The sequence below is a fragment of the Crotalus tigris genome, unplaced genomic scaffold (genome assembly GCF_016545835.1).
Source record: "Crotalus tigris isolate CLP2741 ecotype Arizona unplaced genomic scaffold, ASM1654583v1 scf7180000018686.200002167:472752, whole genome shotgun sequence".
In the NCBI taxonomy this organism is placed as follows: domain Eukaryota; kingdom Metazoa; phylum Chordata; class Lepidosauria; order Squamata; family Viperidae; genus Crotalus; species Crotalus tigris.
The window spans coordinates 1,470-27,511 of NW_024097146.1; the positions used below are offsets into that span (position 1 = coordinate 1,470).

General features: G+C 43.0%; 1 long non-coding RNA gene across 3 annotated transcripts in view; it reads right to left on the reverse strand.

Moving 5' to 3' along the window:
- Nucleotides 1-3,722: 3,722 nt before the first annotated feature.
- The window catches only part of LOC120313473, a 34,746-nt gene continuing 12,426 nt past the window's right edge, over nucleotides 3,723-26,042 (reverse strand). For all 3 annotated transcript variants that reach the window (XR_005558149.1, XR_005558151.1, XR_005558150.1), the window contains exon 3: nucleotides 3,723-11,181. This is a non-coding gene — a long non-coding RNA (uncharacterized LOC120313473). The remainder of the gene's footprint in view (nucleotides 11,182-26,042) is intronic.

Consider the following 26,042-nt stretch of genomic DNA (forward strand, 5'->3'; position numbering starts at 1 on the left):
TGCTTCTGGAGGCAAGCTGTTCCACTGATTAATTGTTCTCACTGTCAGGAAGTTTCTCCTTAGTTCTAGTTTGCTTCTCTCCTTGATTAGTTTCCACCCGTTGCTTCTTGTCCTGGCTTCAGGTGCTTTGGAAAATAGCTTAATTCCCTCTTCTTTATGGCAGCCCCTGAGATATTGGAATACTTCTATCATGTCCCCCCTTGTCCTTCTCTTCGTTAAACTAGACATACCCAATTCTCGCAACCGTTCCTTATATGTTTTAGCCTCCAGTCCCCTAATCATCTTTGTTGCTCTTCTCTGTACTCTTTCTAGAGTCTCAATATCTTTTTTACATCGTGGTGACCTAAACTGGATGCAGTATTCCAAGTGTGGCCTTACCAAGGCATTGAAGATGGTATTAATACTTCACGTGATCTTGAGTCTATCCCTCTGTTAATGGAGCCTAGCACTGTGTTGGCCTTTTTGGCAGCTGCAGCACACTGCTGGCTCATATTTAGGTGATTGTTACTAGGACTCCGAGGTCCCTCTCACAGTTACTACTATTGAGCATGGTGCCACCTATGCTGGTATTTGTCAGGGTTTGGTTTTTTCTTGCCTCATGTAGAACCTTGCTTTTTTTCACCATTAATTTCATTTTGTTTAGTTGTGCCGTGTTCAAGTCTGTCCAGATCCTTCCTGTAGCTGAAGCCTATCTCTGGAGTGTTGGCTATTCCTCAGCTTGGTGTCATCCTGCAGATTTGATGAGTTCCCCATCTATCCCTTCATCCAAATCGTTGATGAAGATGTTTGAAGAGTAACTGGGCCCCAGAAACAGAGCCCCTGGGCACCCCACTACACGGTGAAGCCAACCACGCCCCGAACTTGGCTCCCTCCATAATAATGCAGTTCCGATTGAGGACCACTCGCTGAGTACGGCCGGTCAGCCAGCTACGGATCCATCTGGTGGTGATGCTGTCTACCCCACATTTTCTATCTTGTCAAGTAGTAGGTTGTGATCTACTTTATCAAATGCCTTACTGAAGTCCAAGTAAATTATGTCCACAGCATTCCTCTGATCCACTAATTTTGTCACTTGGTCAAAGAATGCAATAAGATTTATCTGGCATGATCTATTTTTGACAAACCCATGTTGGCTTTTAGTAATGACTTTGTTTGCCTCTAGGTGTTCGTTGATTCGTTGTTTGATTATCTTTTCCGGGATCTTCCCAGGTATTGAGGTCAGGCTGATAGGTCTGTAATTTCCTGGATCCATTTTTTTTCCTTTTTTGAGGATGGGAACTATATCAGCTCTTTTCCAGTCCTCTGGTAGTTCCCCTGTGTTCCAGGATCTTTGAAAAATATAGTTCAGTGGCTCCGATATCACATCTGCCAGTTCCTTGAGAACTCGGGGGTGTAATCCATCTGGTCCTGGCAATTTGAACTCATCTAGGCTGGACAGGTGCTCCCTAACCATTTTCTTGCCTATCTTAACTTGTGTTTCTGTTTTGTTGTTTATGGCACTATTTTTGATAGGTTGGTCTGTTTTTTCCCTTTGTGTAAAGACAGATGCAAAAAATGAGTTAAATAGTTCTGCTTTCTCCCTGTTGCTTGTCACCTTCTTGCCACTTCCACCCACTAATGGACCAATCATTTCCTTCACTTTTTTCTTGTTTTTTACATGTTGAAAGAAGCTTTTTTGGTTATTTTTGACTTTGGTCGCAAGCCTTAGTTCATTTTGAGCCTTGGCTTTCTTCACTTCATCTTTGCAGGCTCGGGCTATTTGCTGAGATTCTGACTTAGTTATGTTCCCCTCTTTCCACTTTCTGTACTTGTCCTTTTTATCTTTCAATTTGTCAGAGAGTTCTTTATGCAGCCATGCTGGTTTCTTTTGAGAGCTGTTGTTTTTCCTCTTTGTTGGTATTGTGCTAGACTGTGCTTTTATTATCTCATTTTTCAAAATTTCCAAGCTTCTTGAGTTGTTTTCCCCTTGAGGATTCTCATCCATGGAATCCTTCCCAAGCCCTCTCTAATTTTATTGAAATTAGCTCTCTTGAAGTCCAAGACTCTAGTTTGACTGTGTTCTATTGGTTGTGCTTCTATAATGTTGAATTCTAATATTGCATGATCACTTCCTCCCAGGGTTCCTATGGCTTCAACACCGTCTATCATTTCATCTCTGTTCGTGAGAATTAGATACAAAATGGCTAATCCCCTAGTTCCCTTCTCTACTTTTTGGGAGACAGGAAGAAGGAAAAAAAAAAAAAACATGAGACAGGGAAGAGCGGGAGACAAAGTTTGTCTGCTAGGTTGTTGCCAGGAAAAAAACCTGATTTGATCTTCCACTTGTGCGGAGTTGTCTCCAGTTTAATTTCGTGTAATTAAGTCTCCCCCATACTATGGTGGTGTGCTTGCCTACATACCTTCTTAGCTGACACAAAAAGTTTCATCTAATTTCCTCTGTTTGTTGGTGGTCTGTAGTAATCACCTATGGCAGGTCTTTCCGCCCCCCCCTTTTATATTGACCAATGCGTCAGACAGTTTTTATCATTGTTGTACTCTATTTCTGTGAAGATGTAGTTATTTCTTATATAGAGATCAACTCCACCTCCTCTTTTATTTGGTCTGTTTCTTTTAAATAATTTAAATCCCTCTAGCTGTGTGTTCCATGTGTGAGTTTCATCCCACCATGTTTCCGTAATGGCAACAATATCGTATCTGCCCTCGTTAACCTGAATTTCTAGTTCACCCTGTTTGCTGTTCATACTCTGTGCTTTGGTGTATAAACATTTGAGTCCTTTGTGGGTGGCCCTGTGTTTCCTTTCTACATAACCTGTGTGGTGCCTGAGTTCCCCTATTGTCTTACCACCTATTTGGTTATTGCACTTTATGTGGCACTCGCTATTAGAGGCTTCATTTTGATTGGTAGCAAGGTTGGTATTCTTGTCCCCACCATCTATGCTACATCACTGATAGCCTATAGTTTTTTTAAAATTGCCGGACAGGGTTGTTTCCGTATCATTACTCCCTGTCCCGCTGTTTAGTTTAAATTTCCCTCAGAAAGATCTGTGAATTTTATAGCCGGTAACTCAGGTCCCTTTGTGATGGATGAAACCTCTCTTTGTACATCTTTTTGATTGTACCAGCTACTGAATCGTGACTAATATATCCGAAGCCTTCCCCTTTACACCACTCCTTTAGCCACATATTGAATTGTGCTATGCGCTGGCCTTTTCCGTTTTGCTCCTTATCCACTGGTAAAACCTCTGAGAAAGTAAGCCTACAGCCTATTCTGCTAAGTTCCTTCCCCAAGCTCTGGAAATCATTCTGCACAGAGAGTACATCTTTTTGGGATAGATCATTAGTGCCAAGATGTACAATAGCCTCCACATCACAGTCCTTGCTGCCATTCTTGATTATTTTAGAAATGCGCTTCTTGTCCCTACTGGCAGTAGCACCTGGAAGACACCTGACCTCTTTCGAAGCCTCTGTGTCCTTTCCTAAATTTACATCCCTTATAATTGAATCACCTACCAGAAGGTAGCTTCTCTTTTTGGGAGCCTTTCTATTCTTGCATGACTGATTTGCAATACCTGATTCACACTTCTCCCTGTCAAAATCTAGTTCTTCATCTCGGACCACAATCCCCTGCTTATTTGAGTTATCTTCACAAATACCTTTACAAGTCTCCTTAATGTCCCTATTAAGGTCAGCAAGGGCACTGTAGCTGTTGTGCAGGGACACAGCGAAAGCTTTGTGTTTATGGTTCACAGCTCTCACCCTGCCAGATCCCACGGTTGTCCACACTGCCCTTTTCCTGCAGGATCTTGAGTCAGATATTGTTAAATAATATTTCCAGTGGAAGCAGAATGGGAAAGTAACATTCAGTTTTTAAAAACCTCAGACTTTGGATAGGTACAAATATCTGCAGACTTCATAATCCTGAATGCTGAAGTCTATAACAACATCAGATAAATTATGAAAAGTTCTGGGAGATTTACTTCCCTTTTGTATATATTAACTCTGCACCACACCTTTTCTATAATCTGGTAATAATAAGTACAACTTTCCCCAAATAATAATTGTATGAAGCAAGATGCGATGGAACCCATTAGTTTCTTCTGTATAACTTGAATGCATGTATTTAAGCAACATTCCTTACTCTTCTGGCAAACATATCTACTGATAACATATTCTAGTCTAAGTCAGTCTAATTTAAACCTGGGATGCAGTCACTAATCTGAAATAATAAAAGTTCAAAGGCGAGATCAACAAGAAAAAAAAATATCAAAGGATTTCAATTGACTTTGGTCCTTACTCCAAGATAAGCGAGTATGCAGAAACCAGACAGATTTTTGGTAGATGGAATTTGCATTTCCATAGGAATGTTTGAGGATCTGTAATTTCAATAACTATATTTTTTGCAAAATAAGTCTGTACAATATGCCACACTTGCTCTTGAGACCTCTGGGTTCACAGATTTTATACAGTATAACTGAAGACTGTAGCTTCAGACCCTTTTCTCTCAAGCAGTTTAGATTGAAATACATATTGGTTTTCCTCAAAACATTCTGACAAGGACATCACAAGACACATCCATCATCCTTTATACTTAATAATATGAAGTAAAACAGGGTCTTCCAGTTTTCTGCTCTCTAGTTTTAAAAATACATTTATGTCTTATTTTTCCCAAAGCACAATATTTCTGAGATTCTACTGCTTCTGGTTGTGGCTTTTGTGAGCCTTGGGTAAATTTCAACACTATCCTTTCGAATATATATGCTTACTTCAATACTATCCTTTTGAACATATATATATATATCACAAAGCCCAAAATTCTGTGTAGATCTACTTTAATAACAATGCAGGCCAAATCTTCCCAAACCTTAGTCTGTTCTTTTGAGCTTAATATAATGTATTGCTTCTTTTTCAACCTTAAAATAATTTATGTTTCTTTTTATTCAATCCCATTAATTTACAATAAAAATAACAAAATCTATCAATAATGGGTTAAAGTAATACTTAACAATATCAGTATCTTAATTTATAAGACAACTGGCAATTTTGATAGATAACTATTGAGGCAAATATTTTACCCTTGTTTTATCTCTATGAGGAAATCAATACACAATGTGGACATAAAGTAGAATGTGGAGCCTTGATGGTCTCTGAATTTGGGTAATGAAAGATCTGCAAGCAATCAACCAAGTAGGCAATATCATGATAATGAAGAATGCTTTCTCATTCCTAAGGCAAGTTAGAAGCCATGGACTGATTTTGCCACCTACAATTTTGCTTCCATAACTTTACCATAATTGCAAAATTATTGTTGATAATAAATTTTCCTTCTATAACCACAAAACACTAATATAATTAACAATTCTATCAACCAAAATTATGCAATTATTATTAAGTTAGCTGTTGTGTCCTGAGCCTGCAAAAGCAGGCTCGGGACGTTGCATTGAAATTTCTAGGGCTGGGGCAGTGAACTGATTGTGACAAAGACCAAGGAAGTGGTGAGTAGATCAGATGCTTGGGACTATTATGGATAAGGACAGGTCGGAAAGATAAGGAGAAGACAGGAGATTGCCTAAACGTGGCTGTGGACAAGAGGTTTCCATGGGTTTGAGCAATGGGAAACAATGGAATTAACTACAGAAACATAGAAACATAGAAAACTGATGGCAGACAAAGACCTAGTGATCCAGAGTTTGCTCTTTGAATTTTTTTTTATTTTTAATTTTTTTGTCAGATAACGGACATGCGTTTATCCCAAGCATGTTTAAACTCAGTTACTGATAACTGACCCACTACCTCTGTTGGAAATTGGGTCCAGGTTTCTGCTATTCTTTCTGTGAACTAATACTGTCTAATATTGGTTTTGAATTTTCCTCCTGTCAGCTTGCGACTAAGTCCCCATGTTCTTGGTTTTTGTTTAATATTGAAAAGACCTTGTGCATGACAACACCTGATGAGTCTGTCTTCATTCCTGAATGAAAAAACACTAATTATGAGCTCAATAATTTACAGTCTGATATAAACAGCAAAAAACTAAATAAAATTTTGATCTTAAAAAGTTATAAATTGACTAAGGGCTCAGATAAAATTGAAATATTGAAATTTATAGTAAGATTTTGGAATTAATTATAAAGTACAAACAACTTCTCATGGGAAATAAATTCTGTTTTGATTTTTATAAGACACAACATAAATAATTTTATGATTTCAAGAATTGTACGCTAGGCAGGATTAAAGGATTTTGGTAGAAAATTTCTTACAAGATCCTTATGCCAATAAAAATAGTGAAGGAGACTTTTAAAAAATGGAATCAGAAAATGGTAGCCACAATATCAACCATTTCGATAATAATGTCTGTTTCTATGAACAGACTATATCCAAAAAATGTTATTGAAGAAATATCAGATGTAAAGCAAATTTAATCTGACAAGATAGAGATGGTATTGAACTTAGAATTTAGAATACAAGACTAAGTTAAGGAAAGTCACTTGGAATTTTCTAATGCAAAGTTGGACCATATGGTTGTCTACAAATATTTATTACCACAAAATTGTGGTTTTTCATTTAATAAAGTTTAAATATGGGATGCTACTTGATACGCAAGCTAAAGTAAATAGATGCTGTTCCACAAGATTGAATGTTTCATAGCATAGTTTTTTTTAAAGGTGAATGTGAATGTAAGGATTTCAAAAGTGAAAATCTGTTCCTAAAGATGGGTTCTTTAATAAAGTCTATTATCACTAATCTTCCAGGGAAAACAAGTCACATCTGTTTCACAGCTCGTTCTAATTTCTTCCTCAAAATCAGCTTTTTTTTTTTTGTCTTTTAATTTCAGTTTGGTGATCTTTGTTGTTTCAGTACTTTAGAGCGTTTATTAGCCTCATCTTATTCTGAGGTTTGGATTTTCTGGCTCCTTTACTATAACAATAAGCTGCCAATTTTTATTCTTCCTTTTGTATCAGATCTTGAGACAATTTCTTTATTTTATTTTATTTTTTGTTTCTCAACATCTGTGATCTACATATCTATCTCACCCATATCTGAACTACTGCCTGTAGTTTTCTTCACAGGATTTCAGAAATGCTTTACTGTTGCCTCCTTCCTAGGGCTGAATATATGGGTTTGGCCCAAGATCACCGCTGGCTGGACAGGACCAGGACTTAAGTTTTATGTCACTTCATCACTGCACTAAACTGGATCTAATTATAACAAGTACTCTACAGTTCATCTATTGAAGCCCTTAAAAGCTTTTTTTATATTTTCTTCTAATAAGGAATATGTTTGTACATAATGTTTTTAGAATCCGGTTTTGGAAGTTCATTTACCAACTTATTTCTTCTTCCAGATTTCAAACAATTCTATGCTGCATTGATATTGCTGTGCTCTCCCAAGATGCTAAATACCTTCCATCTATTCAGTGATTATTTTCTGCTCATTAGTATTAAATCTAAGATAACTGGCACCATGATTTCTTCTTTTTTAAAAAAAAGAAATTGGCAGCAAGAGAAAAAAGAATTAAAGCTGGACTTTCTTAAGGCTTGTTAAGAATCTTGTTAAGAATCATTTGAGTATATCATTTACTACCATTGCCTAAATCAATTTGTTGAATGTCCTCTTCCTTTGCTTTAGTAACTGGCCAACAGCAAATTTCTACAACAGTGTCAGATTTATTTCTTTTTCTTTTTAATTTGATGCAGATGCTTTCCACAAGATTTCCAGTTTGGGGGCATATATTTGTTCACAAGCCTATTGCTATTATACATACAGAGCTATTTTGCCTCCTTCTTTATAGGGTATATATCTTTTGAACAAGCCGTATCTTTTCACTAGTGTTATCTAATCTTGATTCTCATCCCATGAGATTTCTTTTAACCAAGCAATATCTGATTTCCCAGGTTAGTATTTACTTCTGTCTTCTTGTTATGTATTCTCTGGGCAATAGTGTATAGACACTGAAGATTAGAAAGATTGTTGTTTACAAATCTATCTAGTTAGCACTGATGTGTTGGATTTTAAGTACTGCTTTCTGACTAGTGCAGGGGTGTCAAATTGCCGGCCCACGGGTTGGACACGTCACATGGAAGCCGCACCCACCCCATTGTTGGCAAAACTGGCCCGATACATTGCACGACATCATGTGACGTCCCGACTTTGACATTCCTGGACTAGTGGCTCCACCATTATGGTATACAGCCATTTTCTCAATGCCCAGCATTCTCCACTGAGTCGTTGCATATCTCTCTCCACTTTAATTTAAATCTTCCATTAATGCATGACTATTGACAAGTACAGTTTTTCTTGTCCTTCTGAAGGGCAGCCCACCACATCTCCTCTTGGACAGCTGCCAGTGTTCTTTTCTCATTGGTGCTCTTACATTGCGGGCCTTCAGATAGACAGACCTCTCTCTCTGCGCTTAGCAAACACATATTATCTGGTCAGAAAACAAATGACCAGAGAGCCTTTCCCAAACTCAGTGAATCTGTTCCACAATTCACCAGGTTATTTCTTAATTCTGTCCAACAATTAACACTAATTCCCCACTGTCCTAGTTCCTCCCCAACATAAAATTGTTCTATTAAATGTACAAATGATATTCAGGAGCCTCCTATGGCCTCCAATAGTTCAATAGATAATCATAGATCTCCTGATATTTCATGGCTTATCCAAATACCTTGGTTGACATAGTTCACTTATATTAAGATTTGCATACAGACATAATTTTGGAAGACACTCTTGAAAGCTTTGATTGTACATCTCTACAACAGAAAAGATTCAGGTAGAGCCATTAAGCCACTGGAGTTTCTTATCTATCTTGGCTTATTCTAGATTTCTAAAAAATTGAGGATCTTATATTGTATTTGAGGACAGATGTATATATATGTAACCATTTTTCTCTGTAATAGTGAAGTAGGATAAGGTAAGAAAGTTATGCAATAAGAGACAAATAGCAAAGGTAAAACAAAAAGCAACAGGAAGCATGAATGAGCATGTTGCATAGCTTTGTATGTTCACTCTTACACTTCATCATTGAGGCAAAGCTAAAATAGCTGTGGGTAGTTTTAAGGAAAATCTTGTTTAACCATATGCATGTATACATATACACCAAGACATGATTGTGCAAAATGTTTGTTTAGATTCCATGAGTTCTACTACATAATTGTAAAGCAATTCAAGTAAAGTTAAGAGGACCAGATACTGTCTTCCTCTCTTCTTTCATTAGCTAAATCAACCTATCTGATATTTGGACCCATATATTTTATTGTTTTAGAAGTTTAATTATGATTCATTCATTTCAAGTTGTGAACTTTTGCTCTGAGAATAGAAAATTAATTCCTTAAAAACGCAAGAAAGAAAAAAAATACAACACAAAACAAAATGAATTCCTGTCATAGGGAGTTATTTCAATCTTTTCTTTCTCAGTACCCCCAATCCACACCTTTTTTTCCTTTACCATAACATTTTTTTTTACCAAAACATTTTTTTACCAGAGCATTGGTGCCAATTAGATATTACATGTGTTATTAACAGAGAAAAATAAACATATTGCTTGTCTTACTAATTTGCCTTTTTTTAAAAAAAGAGGTTTTTCTGAAGTTCTTTTCTTAAAATAAGCAACTTTGTAGGCAAGCTAGAAATCCACTGCTTACACTTCTTTGCATTTAAGAAAAGTCTCAGGAACAATAGCAGCAGAGTGACAAAATAAGCTTACAAGTCAGTCAAGACTGGAACAACAAGTTGTAGAAGACTCCCAATAGCTTTTGCCAACAGCACTCCCATAATCAAATGCAGCTACACCCATTCAATAAACTTGCAAAATGCAATTTCCATTCCTAAAATGTAAAGTAATAAATCTAGAATGTTTAGAAAGACAAACAAATGTATGTACCACCATTCTTAAACCCAGTACTTTTCAAATGTAGGTAGTCCTTGATTTACGACTTGTAAATTATGGTTAGTTAAGCCCATAATTTTGGTTCTTAAGGATTGCAGTTGTTAAGAAAGTAATCATGTGACTGGACCTAATTTTATGACCATTTTTACTGTGGCCATTAAATGAATCACTGGGGTCATTAAGCAAGTCACGTGGTTGTTAAGCTTAACAAATCCAGCTACCCAATTGATTTTGCTTATCAGAAGCTGCAGATCATGATCACATAACAAGATGTTGCAACGATGGTAAATTTGAGCTGGTTGCAAAGTGCCCCAATAGCAATCACATGACTGGCTGGGGTAATATGATAGTTGTAACCTGAGGACAGGTTTTTATTTTTTTTCCAACTTTGAAACATTGTTAAACATATGGTCATAAGTTGTGGAATACCTGCATTTATATTTAGACTAAACAGAACATTTGTTTAGTTCACGTTTGACTCTGGGGTCTAAATGGGAAAATCTAGGTATGAAAGTCAATTGCCATTGCCTTTTTCCAGGTGCTCTTTGGTAAGAACAATCTAGACCAGTGGTTCTCAACCTTTCTAATGCCGCGACCCCATAATACAGTTCCCCGTGTTGTGGTGACCCCCAACCACTTATACATCATCGGATGCCAGGGGCGTGGCCAAAGAAAAGGGGAAAAAAATGGTGGATAGCCTTGTTTGGCGACCCCTATGAAATGGTCGTTCCGACCCATAGGTTGAGAACCACTGATCTAGACTATTATCCTAAGATTTCCTGGTGATTTCACATTTAATTACAAACCAAGTCTGATCCCATTTAAGTTCTTTTTGTCAAATAACAATAAGGTCAATCAGGTTGTAAAATCTGGAGTTTATAAATCCTAAACAAAATGTACATATCCCAAGAATATAGATTGTTCATATAAGTTAATGGTATAGTTATCTATGTTTTAATATACAGTATTCTTCATACTACTTTCTGTATATTGCTTCTTATATAATCCTCTTAAAACACTGCACAAATTAGAAATAACTGTTATGTCACTAAAACATGTACTTACCTGTAAACAACTTAGTGACAGCTTTATTCTGCTTTCGAGCAGAACAGAGGAGCAGCAACCATGGGGGGAAAAATTCATAGTGAGTAGCTAGAAGTTCAGCTATAGTTCCAGATAAGGTTGTAGAGGTCTGGTCACCTTCAGCAATATTGCACCCCTCATCTACCGAATCCACCAAGAGAAAGTAACTTTGTTGGGGGCTCTTGGTTCCCAGAAGTGGAAGCAAAATGCACCTGAAACAAAAAAGGAAGAAATATAAAAATCATTGTTTGTACATTAATACCAGGGTTAAGCAATGGCTTAAAAAGAACATGCACAAATATGTGAGAAGTATCTATTTTCAAATAATTAAAGTATCTGCAATTTTTCCAGGCTTTTATTGCTGCTTCAGAAGCTCTTCTTTCCCAGCTAACTCTGCATTTCTACACCAATTCTGCTCAGTGCTTTTTTTCTTAAAAAAAAAAAAAAAGGTGCCAGAACTCACACACGTCATACAACCCGCCTTGCTTATCCTACAAGGTTCCATCCAAAAAAGGTGCCGGAACTCTGTTTTGGGTGCTCTATGAGAAAAAAAGCTCTGATTCTGCTTCAATATATGATATTCAGACACTTCAAAAGAGTTTCTAAAGTAATCAAACATATTGTAAAAAAAGAAGCTATTTTAAACTTTGAAAAGGAGTTCAATATGTAAACATAGCACACAAAGAGCCTCTTTGGAATTTGTCCAATAAATACATTCTGTCACATTATTAGAAATTATGTGAGTGGAACTTGCATCTAAAAATTATCCTTACTATACACATTAAAATATTTTCTTGATATTGTTGAGGACTCCTAATTTTTTACAATTTGTTTATTATGCAAGTGTTATAGATTGGCACTAGCATTCTTTATAACTTGAAGCAGGTATTAGTCACACTAATTTAGACTTCTGGAAATTGTATACCTAATATAGCCAGAAACCCGCTGATTGAAAGGGGCGTTGTCTTACCTGAACGCCTTTTCTCAGCAGGATGATGTAGAGTCCAAATGGATGGGTTCTATGACGGCCTTCCTGCCTGGCAGACTGGGTAAAAACTTCGGCCACACCCCTTCCTTTGGGCGTGACCCCAGTTTTGACTTAGGCGAGAAACTTTGTTGGAATTAACCTTGCAGCTCTTTATTATATCTTTATTATATCCCTGCCTAGACCTATCCTCTGGGTGGGCTTGGACTCTACATCATCCTGCTGAGAAAAGGCGTTCAGGTAAGACAACGCCCCTTCTCCAGCAGGATGACTGTAGAGTCCAAATGGATGGGACATACCAAAGCCCTCATGTCCCCCTGGGAGGGAATGTCTAGGCTACCGAACTCTGAGCAGATACGACCTGTTGAAGAACTCTTCTGCCAAAAGCCGCGTCTGCTGCTGCTAGGGAGTCTAAACGGTAGTGTCGAATGAAAACCGAAGGTGAGGACCAGGTTGCGGCCCTGCAAATCTCTTCCACCGGAGCTTGCGTTAGCCACGCCGCAGATGTGGCTGCGCTCCGAGTTGAGTGGGCAGTCACCTGAGTGGGTGCTGGCAAATCCTGTGAGACGTAGGCCTGCGCTATGCAGGCTCTGATCCACCTGCCTATGGTGGAAGAAGATACCTTCTTTCCCATAGTTGATGGTTGAAAGGACACAAATAATGCTTCAGTCTTTCGGAAAGCCGAGGTGCGTTTCACGTAGAAACACAGTGCTCTCCGTACGTCTAGCTTGTGCCATCTGTGTTCTAGCTTATGTTTGGGTCTTGGACAGAAATCAGGAAGCGTAAGTTCCTGAGATCTGTGAAAGGTGCTATTTACCTTCGGGATGAAGGTCGGGTCTGGTCTAAGAACGACCCTGTCTTTGAAAAAGGTACACAGATCCTTCCTTACTGACAGAGCTGCTAGTTCTGAAATTCTCCTTGCCGAAGTAATTGCCACAAGGAAAGCTACCTTCAGTGATAGGTGATGGAGTGAGCATGTTTCAAGAGGTTCGAAGGGTGCAGATGTCAAGGCTAGAAGGACCCTAGGCAGGTTCCAGGACGGGTACCTGTGTATGACTGGGGGCTTTGTGTTAGACGCCCCTTTTAAAAAGGCATTAATCGCTGGATGTTGTGCTAGGGAAGTTAAGTTGTCGCAGGAGAGTACGGTTGAGAGGGCCGATATCTGTCTGCGGATGGTATTGACTGACAGGCCCCTATTAAGACCCTCCAATAGGTAGTCTAGGATATTGGGGATAGATACTGCGGTCGGGTCTAGGTGAAGCGAAGCGCACCACCTACAGAATCCCTTCCATGTAGCGTCGTAAATCCTATTGGTGGACGCCCTTCGTGATGCCTGTATGATCGATATCACCCCTGCAGAATAAGATTGTTTAGTTAAGCTTTGCCGCTCAAATGCCAAGCGGCTAGTTGTAGCCACTGGGGATCTGGGTGTACAAGCTTGCCCTGACTGAGTTTTACCCTGTCCGGGGGAATCCTCCACGGAGGTGATATCGAAAGGTCCACGAGGTCGGCAAACCACGGGCGCCGTGGCCAGTGAGGGGCAATGCAGACCATTTCTGCGCCCTCCAGGATCATCTTGCGTATGGTTGCCGGTATTAGTGGCAGCGGTGGGAAGGCGTACAGGAGTTGCGCCGGCCACCGGCACCTGAGAGCATCCGTTCCCTCCGATCCCGGGGACGGGAATCTGGAGAAGAACCTGGGGAGTTGTGTATTCTTGTGGTTGGCAAATAGATCTAGGTGCGGTTGTCCGAACCTCCGGGAGATCTCCTCGAAGAGAGCCGGGTCCAGACGCCATTCCGACTGGTCCACCTTGGCTCTGCTCAGGGAGTCCGCCTGGGTGTTTGTTTCCCCTGAGATGTGTTCCGCTCTGATGGAACTCACATTGGCTTCTGCCCACCGAGCCAGAACCAATGCTTCTTTCATTAGTTCCACTGATCTCGTTCCTCCCTCCTTGTTTACATGTGCCTTGGCTGCTACATTGTCTGTAAGCACGAGGACGTGTCTCCTCGTTACTAGGTGTGAGAAATGACGGAGGGCCAGGTGTATGGCCCGGAGCTCTAGCCAGTTGATGCTGTGTGACAGGTCCTTTTGACCCCACTGGCCCTGTGCTATCTGGGTCCCCAGATGGGCTCCCCATCCGAACAGGCTCGCATCTGTCGTGAGCGTGACCCTGTTCGGTTCCCTGAATATGCTCCCCTTGAGTGTCATGGGGGATAGCCACCATTTTAGTGATTTCATCACCTGTGCTGGTACCAGCACACTCCTGTTTGAGGTGCTGAGGTTCCTCCTCTGGTAGGGTAGGAGGAACCACTGCAACTCCCTCGAGTGGAGCCTTGCCCATGGGATGATGCCCATGCAAGATATCATCTTTCCCAGGAGCTTCGAGAGTTGTAGCAAGGGCACTCTCCTGATCTTTTGAATTTGGTGGATTAGCTTGGATATGCTGATCAGTCGCTCCTGGGAAAGGAATACCCTGCACTGTGACGTGTCTATCACCGCGCCCAGGTGTTGCAGTCTCCTTGAGGGAATGAGGTGGCTCTTGTTTAGATTGACCGAAAATCCGTGCCCCTGTAGGGTTCGGATTGTGGTCTTGAGATCTGTCCTTGCTTGTTCCCGAGATCTGGACTGAATCAAGATGTCGTCCAGATAAAACTGGACGCGAACCGGAATCAACCTGAGATGGGCCGCTAGTACAGCTAAGATCTTTGTGAATACCCTTGGTGCTGACGACAGTCCGAAGGGTAATGCCCTGTATTGGTAATGTCGCCCCGCGTAGGTAAATCTGAGGAATTTCCGGTAGCTGGGGTGGATGGGGATGTGTAGGTACGCCTCTGTGAGATCTATTGAGGATAGTAGATCGTCTTCCCTGACGCTGGCTAGTATGGACTTTAAGGAGTGCATCTTGAACCTCCTGTACTTTATGAAATAGTTCAGGCCCTTCAGGTCCAAGATTGCTCTCCACCCTCCTGATGTCTTTGGGATGACGAAGAGGATAGAGTAAAATCCTCTTCCCTCCTCCTCCTTTGGTACCTTCTCTATGGCCTGAATTGACAGGAGGTGGACTATAGCCGAAGTTATCAGCCTCGTCTTGTGTGCTCTTCTGGAGATGGGACATCTGATGAACCGGTTTGGTGGGGGAGAGCAGAAGTCTAAGGTCAGGCCATGTCTGATCGTTTCCAGGACCCAGGAGTCGGTCGTGGTCTGCTCCCAGACCCTGATGAAATTTCCTAACCGACCCCCAATGGGAGTATCCTGTTTGGCGTCACTTGGTGCGTTTAAAGGATCTGCCTCCCGCTCCCCTATATGGGCGTCTGGACTGGAACTGGCCCCTGGCTCCCGGGCTCTGGCGATCCTGGGTTCGATCCTGTCTGGGGTAGAAGGATCGTGAGCCTCTGGGCCAGTCCCAGGATTGCCCTGATCGAAAGGGCTGCCTCCATTCCCAGGGGCTTCCTGGGCGGGAACCCTGTCTCCGGAAGTCCTGACTGCCTCTCCTGTCTAACTTCTTTGATGGGTGTACTAGGATTTTTTTCTTGTCTCTGCCTTCGCTGACATGTGGGTCCAGAATGGAACCAAATAGGTCTACTCCACTGTATTTGGACGTCGAAAGACGCCATTTGGACCTCAGGTCTGTCTTCCAATTTTTGAGCCATAGTAGCCTACGTGAGGCCACTGTGGCCGCAATGGATCTAGCCGCATACTTTGTTGCGTACAGTGAAGCGTCTGAGACAAATTGCGAGGCCGCGAGGAGCTTGGCCAATGTTTGGTGTATTCTGACCTGGTCTGGAGGCACCGTGCCTTGCAGTTCCCTCAGCCACATGATGCTGGCCCTCGCGAAGAAAGATGAGGAAGTGGCTGCTCTGGCCGCCCAGGCTGCAGCCATATGGGAACGCCGGAGTGAGTGTTCAAATTTCTTCTCCTCAGGCCTCAAGACCTCCGCCATGTCTCCTGGAATCGCGGAGGTAGAAAATAATGAGATTAATGGGTTATCGACAGTGGGAACCTCTAACATGTTAGAGAAGGAGGGAGATAGGTTGAAAAGCTTTCTTTCCGCGCTGTTTGGTGCCGGTGGGCTTGCAAGTGAGGACCATTGTTCCTCCAGCGTGGTCATGAAGACCTCCGCACATGGGATGTACTTATCTTGTGGAACCTTTTTGGCAAACAGAGGATTGGCCTCCTTGCTTGTTGAGGGCTTCTCATCCTGTACTGATGTTAGGTTGACTGTGGAAACAGCCTTTACCAGGAGTGATTTTAGGAGCGCTGGGTTAAAGAGTCCAGAGCTCGTTGCCTGCTCAGGTGCCGTCTCCTCGTCCTCCGAGAGGGGCATGTCTGACATGTCGAGGTCCACTGAGTCACCCTCTCCCAGTTGAGAGGAAGTTTCAGAGGTGCTGGTAGGGGGTGGCCTAGCCCGACCCTTACGGGGTGTGTGAAAGGCCACTTGTCCCTTAGAAGCCATGAACTGGGAGAATGCATCCTGCATGAATGCATGGAATTGTGCCGACCAAATGCCCTCCTGCGCTTTGTCGTTAGAGTGAGGCGCTGGGGTGCGGTCGGGTGAAGAAGCTGGTGAGGAGGGGTTGGAGGAGTCTAACTGTTCAGTTTCCCCAGGAGGAGACCAAGTCTTAAGCACTTCCTCGGCAGTAGGGTCTGTGCTGGGTGCCACCGCTGGGACAGGGGAAACCGAATTTGTCCCATTGGCATTGGTTCTCTGTGCCCTGCTAATTTGTCTTTCTAAAGCCAAATGTCTCCTCAAAGCCTCTCGCTCAGCCGTTTTAGACTGTCCCTTCTGAGAAAGGTGTTTTGTTTTAGCTTTCTTCTTCCCCCCCACCTCAGATTCAGAAGATCTGCGTTTTTGTTGTTGCTGTGGGGGGGACAATTGAGGGACCTGTGTGACTGAATACGAGACATTGTCTGCCATTGTGCCAGACACCCCGAGTAGGTAGTGCCTGGAGTGGGGGACAGGATACGCAGATCAGATGCAGATGTTTGGGGCTGAGCCCTCCTCTGCCTATACAAACAATGGCCGGACAGACAGGAGTCTTTGGACAGAAGATCCTGCAAGGCAGTGACTAAAGGTCACTATAGGAACAGTCAGAGAAAAATACTCCTCCTCACCTCCTCACTTAGTCCAGAGAAAGTGCAGTTTATACCTCTCTCTCCCCCTGTCTGTGGCTGTGGCAGCAGACCACGATCAGAAAGGTTCTCTTCCTTTTCCCTCTTCCTTCCTCCTGTCTCAGTTTCTTGCGATAATCCCGGATTTTAGCTTAAGGGCTGCCCCTTTGTCTGCAAGGGAATGGAGTCCGGATGGCCCCGCCCCCAAGGGGAAAACGGCGGGAAGGTCCGTTCGCTCAAAATGGCGAATGGGGAAGAAACCACGCCTCCTAATGTTAGCCCGGGAATCCACGAGGTTCAAACAATGGCGGATCTTTGACTCTGAGGCTCTCGCGCCGCTCCGCTGGTCTATGCCGAGCGGCGCCGCGGTTTAGCCGCTTTCCGCGCGGCTCAGCTGTTTCGCGCTGAGCGGCGCCTCGTTCTATCGGCCCCAATCACGCTTTCCGCGCGGCTCAGCTGTTTGGCGCTGAGCGGCGCCTCGTTCTATCGCCCGAACCGCTCAGCTGTTTGGCGGCCCCGGAGAGCGGCGAGCAATCCGGTAGTGAAACCCCCGCCCCAACAGCTGCTCGGTGGGCCGGTTATCGGCGGGCGAGCGATCCGGTCCGGCTCCAAGCCTCCCGTTAGTCCCTGACGCCCCACTCACGAATCCGCCGATCCCGGCTGCCTCTCTCGAGTCCTATCCGCTGCCAGACAAATTTTCGTTCAACTGGAGGAAGAGGGGATTTTTTTTTTTTTTTTTTTTTTTTTTAAGTTAAGTTAGTTTGTTCTGAGAGCTGCTTCTCGCACTTCTACCAGGCTTCGAGACTGAGTCAAAAACTGGGGTCACGCCCAAAGGAAGGGGTGTGGCCGAAGTTTTTACCCAGTCTGCCAGGCAGGAAGGCCGTCATAGAACCCATCCATTTGGACTCTACAGTCATCCTGCTGGAGAAAAACAAATCAAACATTGAACTCTTGAAGACAATCAAGTGTACAGTTTGTGTTTAATAACTTCCAATTATGAGAACTGAATTACAGTCTTTCAGAAAATAAAAGTTCCAGCTTCCTTTCTAACAAGATGTAATAACAACAGCCACAGTGGCCTAAATTGATTTTGGCCAGCTTCAACTGCCCTGCCACATAACTATGACCATTCTTAGGCAGAAATAATTGGCTGCTAGTAATGATCTACATTAGATTGTCCTCAAATCAGTACAGAAAAGGCAGTCAGTGCACAATTTGACAAATGCACAGTTGTCAGTAATATGCAGAATTAATAATACCTGTTGTAAGATAACTGCGTGCTCTGACAATACCTTCATTCAAGGGAAAATGAAGTCATTAAAAGCCATAAGCAGTTTGGAAACACGATAAACTATCAAGATTCAGCAGCAGGTATAGTAGTATTTGTTTAAAACATTTATACACCCACCCATCTTATATCAAAATCTCGCAATATGAATAATATGAACACATGACTGGAAACCCAGTTAAAAACAAGATTAAGAACAAGGTTAAAATGTACAAGTTAAAAGTGAAAAACCAAAGTTAAAAAATTCAGAAGACTACAAAAGTTAACTAGGTGGAGGGAATGCTTTCAAAATAATTTAATACCATGTTAGAACTCACAGAGAAGCTCTTTTCTACTTCACATTATTGGAAACATGGGAAAAATCTTTGTGTTGTGTGTGTCTTTGAATCAATTTTTAACTCTGGCAACTGCCTGAGCCAGTTCCTACAGTTTTCTTGGCAAGTTTTTTCAGAAGTGGTTTGTCATTGCCTTCTTCCTAGGGCTGAGAGTCTGCAACTGGCCCAAGATAACTTGAGTTGTGCTCAAGGTGTGACTAGAATTCACTGTTTCCAAACTGTCTCTGAAGAAATTACTAGATCATCACCCATTATGGCAGATTATAGAAGAAAAACATACCATTTAATAAGCTTTCCAGACAATATTTAAATGCTTTATTATCCTTCACTCTGTAAAGATGTTTTTCTATGACTATATTTCAATAACTGATTAGCATCGATGTTCACTATATTCTATATGTCCTGATTCTATAACTATAAAAAGAAAGGAACATATCAGAAACTTTCTTCTCCACTCACAAAAGATTTCAATGTAGGAAAAAAGCAGAGTTTATTGTTGATTTTATACACATCTAAAGGGGAACAGTAAAAGGTGACTTGCTAATGACCAGAGAGTGGTGATAGCTTGCATGTAAGCTGTACACAGTTTGTTCATCAAAGCCAGCAGCTTCACTTGGTTTGCAAAGGCAATGAGCAACCAGGATAACTGTTTCACATGGAAATGGCATGACACTTCCAAAACTAAAAACTCATGAAGCATGCCTCCACATTCTGAGTCCTCTTCGTTTACGGACTATCTTCCAAGAGCTACTTTGGATTTGCAATACACTTCAACCTTGAATTATTATGGAAACCTCTTTTATATAATTTAACAGCAAAATTTAATTTAATAGCAAAAACTATTTACGGTATATCTATATTCTACAGAATTATGCACAACCTTTTTGACAACAGCAAATGTCCTGCTAAAATATAAAAATAGTCTACTTTGTTGAATTGAAGATGCAGAGACTAGGAGTAAGAGGTATTTCTTAGAATACCTCCCTTCCTGACTACACAAGAGTCTGCTTTTATTCGTATTGAGGTTTTTTTTCTGAATACTCACAGCTAACATAGTCAAGGTAATAAGATGAAATGTAAAACTATACTTCTGAAAACTAATATAGCAACAATAGCTAATAAATTCAGTGTTCCATAATAATCTACTAGCAATATAGCTTTATAAACATTTGCTTTAGCTGTAGTCTATTTTAAATATACCTCTTTATCACTTCACAAATCATTAAGATGTTAAACACAAGTCATTTAAATTCCTGAAGTTTATACTAAAACAGTCAGTAACAAGTTTATTATGACATGCTTTTAAAATGGAACATTGTAGCAGATACAACATCTTTCCATTTATGGTAACATGCAATTCAAAATCTCTTATTTGACCTCTTCCAGTCACAAGTACTTCTCTAGATTATAATATATGCTAAAGCAAGCCAAATTCTTTTTGTCTATACCATTTTGATTTATATCAATAGCAATATTTAGCACTACCATGTATGGCAATTAGACACTTCTCTCTTAATGGATATGTGAAATGGGAGATCTAGCAGAGAAATCTATTAAATCAAATTTCTCACGTACCTCAGAGTCTGAAACAAAAACTTAATACAGCAACTATAGTTTACAGCAGCGGTACCCAACCTTTTGGGTACCAGGGACTGGTTCTGTGGAGAAAGGTTTTTCCACCGACCGGAGAGTACATGGTTTTGTGTGCTGCCTACATTCCAGGAATGGGGCTTTGCTTGTTTGTGTGGATCTGTTGCTGGCATGCTGCGGCCCGGTACCAGTCCATGGATCAGGGGTTGGGGACCCCTGGTTTACAGCAATCATAAACTATAAAATGTTTTTCTATAGATGAAATATTTGTAATTACAAAATTTCTACATTAAAACCCTCAACACTACCTTAGAAAACATTTATGATTGCATCATTTCTACTCTTTCAACTTGCCTTTAGGTGGAAAGATTTTGATCAGCCTAAGTTTTCATTTAGTAAATTTGCAGTAGAAACCAAGTGATCATCATTAATCAGAAGGACTTGGCTCCTTACTAAATCAAATTATTTCTGTGCAGAAAATGCTAGTTCAATTGATGATATCCCGAGCTGAAGGCTGCTGCTCTTTTCCAGAATATTAGATTAGAATATTATCATTTCTACCTTAGTTACATCACCCTCTCCTTTACACATTTTAATTAAACATTTCTTTCACTCTGCTACACTTTGTCCAGATTCTCTAATGTAATACTAATCATAAATTAACACAAATAAACTATTTTGTCAATGTTGTAAAATAGTCTATTTTACTATGGTTCACTCTTCCTCTAATAATTTATTAATAAATAATTTAAGAAATTGATGCAGATCAAGTGTAGCATAAATTGCAATAACACTGATAAGTAGATCAACATTCAACACTGCAATTATATATGGATATCTGACTCAGTCTGGCTAATTCCTAAGTAACTGGTACAGTTAAAAGTTTTAAAGTTTAAAGTTAACTTTTAGATCATTATGTAATAAGTTAATCTATTGCATGCTATTTCTTCACATGTGTTAGAACAGGCCTCAAAATGTCTACACAATGTAAATGGTAACAAAACTGCTCTGGTATTATAGGTATTACAATGTCTCTAATTTACAATTCCATACAATTTAGGGTGCAATTCTTATTCATTTTTGTCAAACTGTCCACACTAGCATAAAATAAAAGCAGAAAACACAAAGTAAGATGGCTTATTTCTAATTGTCCAAGTTCTTCTTCATGCCAAATATTGTTGCAAGAATGACATTCTGAAAAATTGGGTAACTAAAAAGATGAAGGAAGATTGCTCTGGGATACCTATTAAAAAGAGCCGAGGTGGCGCAGCAGTTAGAGTGCAGTACTGCAGGCCATTTTGGTCGACTGTGTTCAGCAGGTCAGCGGTTCAAATCTCACCGGCTCAAGGTTGACTCAGCCTTCCATCCTTCCGGGGTAGGTAAAATGAGGACCCAGATTGTTGGGGCAATGTGTATATATATATATATATATATATATATACATTGCTTACTGGTGTACACCGCTTAGAGAGTGCTTGCACTTAAAGCGGTATATAAGTCTCATAAATAAATAAATACCTTTCAAGATAATGATGAAGAAAAGGGGCGTTGACTTACCTGAACGCTTTTTCTCAGCACGGAGATGGATAATCCACGCAGTGGGTTGAGACTGTATTCCTGGCCAATCAGATCAGTCAGCCAAAGTTGCCACGCCCCGTCTTGGACCATGATCCTTTAGTCTTGACTCGAGCGCAGCCACTGACTGACAGTAAGACGTTTTGGCTCCACTAAATATACCCCATTATTCTAGTCTATAAGGGTGGGTGTGGATTATCCATCTCCGTGCTGAGAAAAGGCGTTCAGGTAAGTCAACGCCCCTTCTCCAGCACTGGAGATGGATAATCCACGCAGTGGGACATACCAAAGCCTATTGTCCCTTGGGTTGGGGAATAGACTGGTCCCGTGTGCAACTTTGGTCTAGCACCTGCTGGAGAACCCTCCTACCGAAGGAGGCCTCTGCAGAGGAGTACCTGTTGAATTTGTAATGACGAATGAATGGAGAGGGCGAGGCCCAAGTGGCTGCCCTGCATACCTCTTCAATAGAAGCCTGCATGGCCCATGCTGCTGAGGTGGCAGCACTCCTTGTGGAATGGGCTGTGATATGCTTGGGGACTTGCAAGGACCCCGCCTGGTATGCCCCCGTGATGCATGCCCTAATCCACCTACCGATGGTAGAGGACGAGACCTTCCGGCCCCTAGTAGCAGGGTGGAAGGATATGAAAAGCGCTTCCGAGCATCGGAATTCCGCTGTGCGTGAAATGTAATGTCTTAGTGCCCTGCGTACGTCCAAGGTGTGCCATTGTTGTTCCAGGGGATGAGCTGGGTTTGGACAGAAGTCTGGTAGGACTATTTCCTGTGATCTTTGAAAAAGGGAGTTGACCTTTGGAATGAATGGTCTATTCTTAGGACTACCTTGTCCCTGTGAAAATGGCACAGGTCCTTCCTCATTGAGAGAGAAGCTAACTCGGATATCCGCCGAGCTGACGTGATGGCTACCAAGAATGCTACCTTATGGGTCAGATAGCGAATGTCACATGTTTTGAGTGGTTCGAAGGGCGCTCTGATAAGAGCTTGTAGTACTCGTGGTAGTTCCCACGATGGATACCTGTGCACGGTTGGCGGTCTGATGTTTGCAGACCCCTTGAGGAAGGATCGTATTAAGGGATGCTTGCCCCAGGATTCACCGGGGCTGGCAGAAAGTATAGTTGAGAGGGCGGCGATTTGCCTGCGCAGTGTGTTTGGCGAGAGGTCCCTCTCTAGGCCATCTAGTAAAAATTCTAGGATCTTGGGAATTGTGATCCCTTCGAGTAACAATTCCTGTTTAGAGCACCATGATTGGAAGCTTCTCCACGTGGCCTCGTAGATACGGTTCGTGGAGGGGCGCCTTGATGCCTGTATGACCCTAATTACACCCTGTGAGCAAGCCCCCTTGGCTAAAATTGACCGTTCAAGAGCCAGACGGCTAGTTGTAGCCATTGTGGCTCTGGGTGGGAGATCTCCCCCTGCTTGAGGGAGATCCTCTCCGGAGGAATCCGCCATGGATTCGTGCGGGAGAGACTCCTCAAGTCTGCGAACCAAGGTCTCCTTGGCCAATAAGGGGCCACAAGGATTACCTCGGCCCTTTCCCGCAGAATCTTGCGTACTACCGCTGGAAGGAGAGGTAAGGGTGGAAACGCGTACAGGAGTCCCCTTGGCCATGGGCTCCGTAACGCGTCCGTCTGCTCTGCTCCCCTGGATGGGAATCGGGAGAAGAAGCAAGTTAGGTGGGCATTGGAAGGAGAGGCAAAAAGGTCCACCTGGGGAAGCCCGAAGAGGTGACAGATCTCCCTGAAGATCCTCGGGTGTAGTTGCCACTCTGAGTGATCTATTGTTGATCTGCTCAACAGATCTGCTTGGATGTTTGCCTCCCCCGATATGTGGTCGGCCTTTATGGAGGCCAGATTTTGTTCCGCCCAGGCCCCCAGTAGGAGGGCCTCGGCCAAGAGCAAGCGAGAGTGTGAGCCCCCCTGACGGTTTATGTGGGCCTTGGCTGTCACGTTGTCCGTCAGGACCAGTACGTGCCTGCCTTTTATGCTGTGAAAATGCCTTAACGCTAGGTGAATAGCCCGCAGCTCGAGTCAGTTTATGTTGTGTCAGAGATCCACCGCTGACCAGCGGCCCTGTGTCCACTTGGTCCCCAAGTGGCCTCCCCAGCCGAATAAGCTCGCATCTGTTGTGACTACTACTCTGTCTGGTTCCCTGAAGGGGGACCCCCTGAGGAGAGCTGGAGATAGCCACCACCTGAGGGAGTGTCGTACTCTCAGAGGTATGCCTACCCTCTTCCGGGATGCACTGATTTGCTGTCTCTGAAACGGGAGCATGAACCACTGCAGTTCTCTTGAGTGCAGCCTTGCCCAAGGAACTATTGCTATGGTCGATATCATCTTCCCTAGCAGCTGGGAGAGGAAGACCAGCGTCACTGACTGACCGCGGCTTACCTGTTTTACGGCTTTTTTTATGCTGCTGAGGCGTTCCTGTGATAGGTACACCTTGCACTCCTGTGTGTCTATGACCGCTCCCAGATGGAGTATTCTCGTAGTTGGGGTTAGATGGCTCTTTGGAAAGTTCACCGAGAAGCCGTGGTCCTGCAGCATTTTTATCACTAACTTTAGGTCCGCCCGAGACTGCTGGGCGGACGATGACTGGATTAGAATATCGTCCAGGTAGCACTGGACTCTGACTGGTACGTTTCTTAGTTGTGCTGCCAGAACCGCCAGAATCTTGGTGAACACCCTGGGCGCTGATGACAGGCCGAATGGAAGTGCCCTGTATTGAAAATGGTGCCCCCTGTAGGCAAACCGTAGAAAGCGGCGGTGAGCCAGAGAGATAGGGATGTGCAAGTATGCCTCCGTGAGGTCGATCGATGCCAGAAAATCCCCTTTCCTTACGCTTCCAAGGATGGAGCGTAGTGTCTGCATTTTGAATTTGCGGTATTTTATGTAGAAATTTAGCCTTTTCAAATCCAAAACGGCTCTCCAACCCCCCGAGGGTTTTGGGACCACGAAGAGGATAGAATAAAACCCCTGGTCTCTCTGGTTCATAGGCACCGGCTCTACGGCCCGTATGTTTAGAAGGTGCTGAACGGCCTCGTTCATGAGCCTTCTCTTTGTTGGGTTTGTGGGACAGGGGCACGGGCGGAAGCGGTTCGGGGGCTTTGAGAGAAATTCTAGAGATAGACCATGACGTATGGTGTTCCTGACCCATACGTCCGTGGTGGTCTCTTCCCACTGGGGAGCAAACCCTGCTAGTCTGCCCCCTATGGGAAGGTCTGGGCGGGAGTCATCTGGTACGGCGGAAGGGGCGGTTGTTCCCCCGAAAGGGCCGTCTTCCCTGTGTTTGCCTATGTCTTGTGTTCTGTCTGTCCCCCTGTCTTTCCCTATCCTGTCTAGCTTGGAAGGGTTGGGAATTTTGAAAGTAGTTGACCCTGGCTTCCGTACGAAAGGATTGTTTCCTTCCCCAGGAGCCGGGTCTCTTGTCCTGCCTTTTAAGCATGTGTTTAAGGACCTTGCGCTTGTCCTTGTTCTCTGTCAGGTATGGCGTTAGTGCCTCACCAAACAGCTTTGCCCCTTGGTACGGAGCCGAAGCCAATTTCCACTTGGATTTGGTATCCGCCTGCCAGTTCTTTAGCCAGAGGATGCGCCTGCTCGTGTTGTTTGCCGCCATTGCCTTGGCTGAAAACTTGGTCGCTAAAAGTGTTGCGTCCGACGCATATTCCGTGGCCGCTACCATTTTGCTGAGTTCCTGATGAGTGCGTATATCTTCCATGGGAACCCGGCCCTGTAGCTCACGGAGCCAACAAAGTGTGGCTCTGGTGAAAAAGGACGCGGAGGTAGACGCCCTGGTAGCCCAAGCTATTGCCTGGTGCGTTCTCCTGTAGTTGGACTCACTCTTTCGGTCCTCGGCTTTAAGAGCCTCAGCAAAATCTCCTGATATGGCCGTGTCCGATATCAGGGGACCTATGGGTTCGTCCACCACCGGCACCTCCAATGTTCCCTCTAGCTCCCTTGCTACGTTAAATAGCTTCCTCTCCGCATTGCTAGGAAGCGGTAGGGAGGTTGGCGCTGCCCACTGTTTCCTTATTGTGTTTAGGAACATGGTCGGGCATGGTATGCGGTGTTGAGTGGTTACCTTTTCGGCGAACGTCGGCTCAGCCTCCGTGTCAACTGTGACAGGCTCCGCTGGTGTCCCATGCCCCAGATGGGCTGTGGCCTCAGCCTTGCGCAGAAT